This window comes from Cupressus sempervirens, chromosome 10 (assembly GCF_028749045.1).
Source record: "Cupressus sempervirens isolate cs-2001-9-10 chromosome 10, ASM2874904v1, whole genome shotgun sequence".
In the NCBI taxonomy this organism is placed as follows: Eukaryota; Viridiplantae; Streptophyta; class Pinopsida; order Cupressales; family Cupressaceae; genus Cupressus; species Cupressus sempervirens.
Genome location: NC_143127.1, coordinates 915132532 through 915139879, shown reverse-complemented (window position 1 = coordinate 915139879; position 7348 = coordinate 915132532).

The following is a 7348-nucleotide window of genomic DNA, read 5'->3' as shown; positions in this document are numbered from 1 at the left end:
TTTTAGAATAGAGAAAAGGCATATGTTCTTAAAACAATTTGTTTTATGATAAAGTTGAGTTAATCAATTTAGTTCTCACAAAAACAAAAATTAAATTTAACAAAATTAGAATATTTATTTGACATACTTTTTAAAAATACAACCATTTTCATAGAACTAAAGTTTGAAAATTGATTTGAGAAAAAAAAATATTCTCAATCCATATTTCTCTAAAATATGGTTTTGTGCTCTGCTACACTTGTAACTCAAACAAAACATCAAATATTTCACCCTCTAAAAAGAAACAGTTTTAAAACAATGAATATTCTGTATATATGTACACGACTATCTATGACCTACAAAAGAGGTAAGTTTTACATTTTATTTATTCACTATAGTGAGAAGCTTACACAATTCATATAAGTACTGATCTATTTTGAATGAATTTTTAGAAATTATATATATATATATATATATATATATATATATATATATATATATATATATATATATATATATATATATATATATATTATCCCACCATTCTCTCTCTCAAGAATATTGATCATTTACAAAATTAGATATGACAAATGCGATAGACCTTGCATTTGTATTCATAAAAGTTCATGCCACTCATATGCTATGAATGTTTAGGATTGTGGCAATAATATTAGATAAAGTTAACATTGGTTATAAGAAACATTTACAATAAAAATTCATAAGCATACATAATAAAGAACATAGAGAAAGTACTCATCTATATGAACTGTATACTAAGTTACATAATCCCTTGATGCTCATTAGTAGTGTCTAACAAATAAATTGTTGAAAAGGGTATTCAATTCTTTCACTACATTTCATTCCTTGCACTAGCTCTAACTCCTTGTTATTTTAAGATAATATATAAGCCTTAAAATTACTTAATAATATATTATATGGTATAGCATAATAATTAATAAAATAAATAATAATAAAAGCTAGAAAAATGAGACATATTATTTATTAAAAAAATTTCAAACATATAATATTGACTAGAAGAGTACATGTTCATGACCAAAATTGACTTGAAAATGAAGCCAAGTTACCTAATTTATGATGCACAATTTATTTTTTTACAAAATTAGACAAATTTGTATTTGTATTTCCTACATATTTATTAAAATCTCATGTTTTCTATTAAGACTGAATGATACATCCTAATTTAGTGTCCTTCAAATGTGTTATTGAATGCTTTTGCACACTTGCAACTAAACTAAAATATTAGGTATCACAACCCTTCCAAAAAGAGGAAAATTACAAAAAAAAAAAAAAAATTTAAATTATGAAAGATTATTTATATATAGGTTTTCTCGTTGCAAGAGACATTAATTACTTCTTGTATCTAGTGCTTAGATAGAGACACTTATACAATTAACCAAATAGAATTTTATTGTAAGGATTAGATCTAGAAGATGAAGAGATTTATTGAAATCTTTGTTATGAGTGAATGTTGTACACATTTTGTAGGATGATTTATAATAATTTTGCATCTGTAATTTCATATTCCAATCAAAGAGTAAATTTAGTTATTGGCATTTGATTTAATTATTACATACTAATAAAGGATAATTGGCCAAGGGGTACCTATTAATAGGGTAATGACAAGGTATTGTATTATGAAGAGTGATAATGGTACCATCTAATATGACAAGAGGATTCCTCAATTATATTTTAGTCAAGGAGGAAATGTATGAAAGATTAATTCTATATTGTATGCAAAATGAATATTTGAAACAAGAGCTTAATAGAGTTGAATAAAGATTGAAAGTAATTTTTTAAAATATCAATAATGTTATTTATCAAGTGAAAATTTAGATTGATATAGGTTTTTGATGAAAAGGTTAGTATCTAGAATATTTAAAATTAATAGATTATTCAAATAGAAGTTCAAAGAAATTAAAATAGATTATTTTAAAACTAAAAATCATGTTATCACACCATATTTCTATTATACAACATTAAAAAATGAACAATTGTACTACGTGTTTGCATAAAACATTATCTTTTATGCAATAATTAAAACAATTAGAAGACAATTTTTTATGCAATAAGTTTGCATTGAAGTAGTGTAAATGTGGAGTGTACCACCAATAACTAAGTAGGATGATTATAAGGATTTTTCCATGAGATTAACCTTCCCTATTTCCTATAGAGAATATCCTCATTCAATTGCAATATTTTAGACAATGTCAAAGCCAATATGTACTATTCAAAAGTAATGAATTTAGAATTTGGCTTCCTTATAAAGATATGATTTTTTATAAAGGCAGATGAAGAGTAAGAAGAATAAAATAATGATCACAATTACATACATATATTTTGATAAGATTATTAATTTGGAAGAAAAATGTTTCAAGATGTATACTAGCAATTTGACTCCTTAGAGGAATAGAAGCAAGATAAATAAAAAAGTTAGATTTTGTTAGTAATCAACACAAACCGAACAAAGAAAACCACCAAATAAACATGCACTACAACACTAATCAATTCATTAATATCAATAATACAATTGCTATAGCAAACACGAAAACTCTTTACACTACTATAGAAGAATGAAAAATAAAAGACCTAGAATTTTATTCATTCATCTTGGAGAAAAATAATTACATTGTCTCCTTTTAAATAATCTCAAACCACTAACCCTCGGTCTTTTCATAAATGGATGGTATCCTGACTAATCCAAGACTAACTAAAAATAGTGGCGGAAGTCTTTGCTTTATTATAATTATCATTAAAATTAGAGATCATAAATTTAGATGTCCACATCACCTACAAAGGTAAATGCATTATTAAATTTCCTAATTTCTAACTAAAACATGTCCAAACATGTGATTATGATGGATGCAAAATTGATAGTAAAAGTGGTGCATGAAAATCTAAACTATAAGAAAGTTGTTGTGCATAAATGGTGCATGGAAGATTGTTTGATCAAATAGTGCATACAAAATTGGTGTGAAGAAATTACACCATCTATAGTTCCTCCTTAATTTCTTTGATTCCAGTTACTCCCAAATTTTCTCTTATATATCGAAAAGTTTCTTTTGGTAATGCCTTAGTGAGGATATCAACTATCTACTCTTCAAATCCACAGTAATCAAGACAAACTTCTCCATTGTTTACCAACTCTCTAATGATATCTAATCTCACATCAATGTGCTTTCTCCTTTTGTTAAAGACCATGATTCTTTGAAAGTGCAATTGCCAATTTATTATCACAAAAAAATCATATTAACTCCTCTTGTTCTTGTAGTAGATCCTTTAAAATTCATGTTATCCAAGTTTCTTGGCATGCTACTGATGTGACTGCTACATAGTCCACTTCGATTGATTAAATTGTTACTATCAGTTGCTTCTTTGATGCCCATGAAATTGCAACCATGCCATAGTGAAAGATATTTCTAGAAATGCTCCTTCTATCATCAATATTACCTACCAAATCACTATTAGAATAACCGATCAAAGTAAAATTATTTGTTTTGGAATGCAAAATTCCATATTCTTTTGTTCCTACAACATATCTAAGTATCCTTTTTCCAACTTGCCAATGTGAGTCTTTTGCTGACTCCATGAATCTTGAGATCAAACTAACACCATGCACAATGTCAAGCCTTTTAGTTGTGAGATACATCAAACTACCAACAAGTTTCTTGAATAGGGTTGAATTAACATATGACCCAAAATCATTTTTGCTAAGCTTTGCTCCTATTAAAAGAGGTGTTGGTGTCGGATTACAATTCAACATATTGAATCTTCTTAATACATATTTGGCATACTTAGTTTTTTAAATGAAAATCCCTTTATTAGATTGAATAACTTCAATACCCAGAAATAAATCTCATCAAACCCAAATCAGTCATTTCAAATTCTTCCATTATTGATTTCTTAAACATGTCTATAGACACATTTCCATTGAAAATTAAATCATCAACATACAAACATATAATTAAAATCTAACACTCTTTGTTGATCTTTGTGTATAAAGTGGGCTCATTAAGATTCCTATAACTACCATTACTTGTCATGTATGAATCAATTCTACTATACCAAGCCCTAGGGGCTTTCTTCAAACCATAAAGAGCCTTCTTCAATTTGCATACTTTAGCTTTGTCCCCATATACCTCATAACTTGGTGGTTGTTGAATATAAAATTCTTCCTCAAGAAAATCATTCAAAAAAGTTTATTTCAAATCCATTTGAAAAACTTTCCAACCATTATGTGCAGCTCTAGCTAAAGCCATTCTAACTATATCAAGTCTCGCAACTAGAGAAAACATTTCATTATAATCTACAACATATTGTTGTGAAAGACCCTTTGCTCCCAATCTAATTAGAATGATTTGTCCTTCCTCATTGATCTATATTCACTTGTCGAGCTCTGCCTCTTCCACTTCTAAAATTTGATCCTCCTCTTCCTCTTGATGAATTTTGATCTCTAAAAGAATTCTTAGAAGATGAATTGTTATTTATATCAACTCTTGACTCATGAGATAACAAGAAACCCATTAGTTCATCCATAGATAATTGGGATGGATCTTTGGATTATTCAATAGAAGCTATAATTGAATAAGAATTACTAGATACACTTCTTAGAACCTTTTCAACCACCTATTGATCAGTAATATCTTCCCCTTGGGTTGTCAATTGGCTAACAATATTCATCACTTTAGTAAATAAATCATCTACATTACTTGATACATTCATATTAAGGTTTTCAAACTTTCTCCTTAATATTTGTAATCTTACTACCTTCACCTTTGTTGTACCTTGATAAGTAATTTTTAAGGCACCCCATGCTTGTTTTGATTTGGTTACTTGAGAAAATCTTGAAAATAAAGACTCACCCATTGTTTGTTGAATGAAAATAATGCCTTTGAATCCTTCTTCTACCTATCCTTCAATGAATCTTTTTCTTGTTAAGACAACGCCTGGTATGTTGCATGATTGTTTGGTTCTACAAAACCCTTCTCAACTAAATCCCAAAGATCTTGAGAATGAAATAAAGTTTTCATCTTTAAGAACCAAACATCATAATTCTTATTATTAAATATTAGAATTTGAGGTCATGATAAATTGTTGATCATTGCCATCTCTTTAAATGTAATTCTCCAATTTGACCTTCAACTTCCTCATTCAACTAACCTTATTCAACTCCACAACAAATGTTGGCTCTAATATCACTTTGTTAGTAATTAGTAGCACAAATTGAATAAATAAAATCACCAAATAAACATGCTACAACACTAATCAATTCATAAATAATAATAACACAATTGCTACAATAAAGACGAAAACTCTTTAATGCTGCTACAATAGAATGAAAAATAAAAGATTCATAATTTTATTCATTCTTCTTGCATGAAAAGAATTACATTGTCTCCTTTTAGAGAATCTCTCAAACCACTAACCCTCGATGTTTTCATAAATGCACAATATCCTCACTAATTGAAGACTGATTACAAATAGTAATGGAAGTCTTCGCTTTATTATAACTATCTTTAAAATTAGAGCTCATAAATTTAGATCTCCTCATTACATGCAAAGGTAAATGCATTGTTAAATTTCCTAATTTCTAACTAAAAAATGTTCAAACATGCGATGACGGTGGATGGAGAATTGATAGTCAAAGAAGTGCATGAAGATCCAAACTATAAGAAAGTTGTGGTGAATGAATATCCAAACTATAAGAAAGTTGTAGTGCACGAACAGTGCATTGAGGTTTGTTTGATCAAATAATGCATAAAAAAGTGGCGTATGAAGAAATTACACCGTCTATCAGATTTGTGAGAAGGGAGTACTAGATTACTTAAAGCTGCAAAATACATAATAAGTTGTGGTGTGCTACTATTATGAAAGGGTACATGTGCTTGGTCAAAATTGGTTTCATGATGAACATGAGATAAGCAATATAGGATCAATAAAAAAGTGCAAATTGGACAAAATTGATTTCATTATTGGGTTAATGTTTATTAAAAATCTCATTTTCACAAAATTGAAGTTTGAAGGTTAGGTGAAACTAAATAATTGATTTAATATACATAACTCTAGAATTATACAAATGTGTAGCTCAATCAAAATATTAGATATCCCAAGTCCCTTAAAAAGAATATAAATTCAAATAATTAAAAAATGACCATCCAAAAATAACTATATATAGATTTCTATTTGCAAGATAGATTGATTGCTTGTTGTATTTATTGCGTACTTAAAGAGAGTTACACAATTAATCTACTAGAATCTTCTTGAAAGGATTAAATCTAAGAGGTGAATTTATTTATGAAACCTTTTGTTAGGAATGGATGTTGTATACTATAGTGATCCTCTTTATCCTAAGATGTATATCGCTCAATCAAATCGTAAGTTTACTTATTGAAAGCATTAAGGATAAATTCTATGTTAACATGGAAGATCAACACACACACACACACACACACACACACACACACACACACACACACACACACATCTAATGATTGCAACCATTACAAACTTGATTATAGTCTAGATAAAACTAACTCAAAGGACTAAACATCTAGTGATTGTAATCATTGCAAACTTCATTACTACTAATAGTAGATTAACTAACTAAAATCAAAAATATCGATATGGCTTAGTATTATTTGCTTATATATTTTATTTGGCGTAGCTTCATTCATACACGGCCAAGCTTTCTCGAAAGTCTGAGGTGAGGGGGACCTCTGTTGGACTCAATGTCTACATCCACGTCAATTTTTGAAATAGATTCATCCACTTATTAGGTTTTCATGAAACTCAATGTTATATTCTATCACAAGACTTTCAAGTTATATTCTATTTCCACTACTAGTTCAAGTGATTGCTTTGCATACATCTAAGTCCCTCTCTAAATTTCTCTAAGATAAAAAAGTTTAAAAATATAGATTTAGTCCTATCCAAAAATTTTGATCACCTCTCTTTTTCAGTGTCATTTTTAGGGGCGTGTTGATACTAGATTACAGTGAAATTGTAATGGCCCTTTCCACCACTAAACAAAACCCTAAATTTAATACACCACTAAAGTATATTGCTGAAATAAGGAAATAATAGTGCCAATGTATTCATTCAATGAAAACCAAATATTTTTACAAATGAGATGTCAATTTTAAGCACTGAAACAATATGACCTGGCACATTACAGACAACCCTAACTAGTTGTATACAATTGAGAACTTATTACAACTACAAACTGAAATGAGAACTTGGATTGATCACATACTGGATCGTGACTGTTGAAGATGATATGGTGAAAGTGTAGCTCCACTTGAAACTCCAAATCAGCAATTAAGCACAAGTGAAAGGACTAAAATATCCTTCC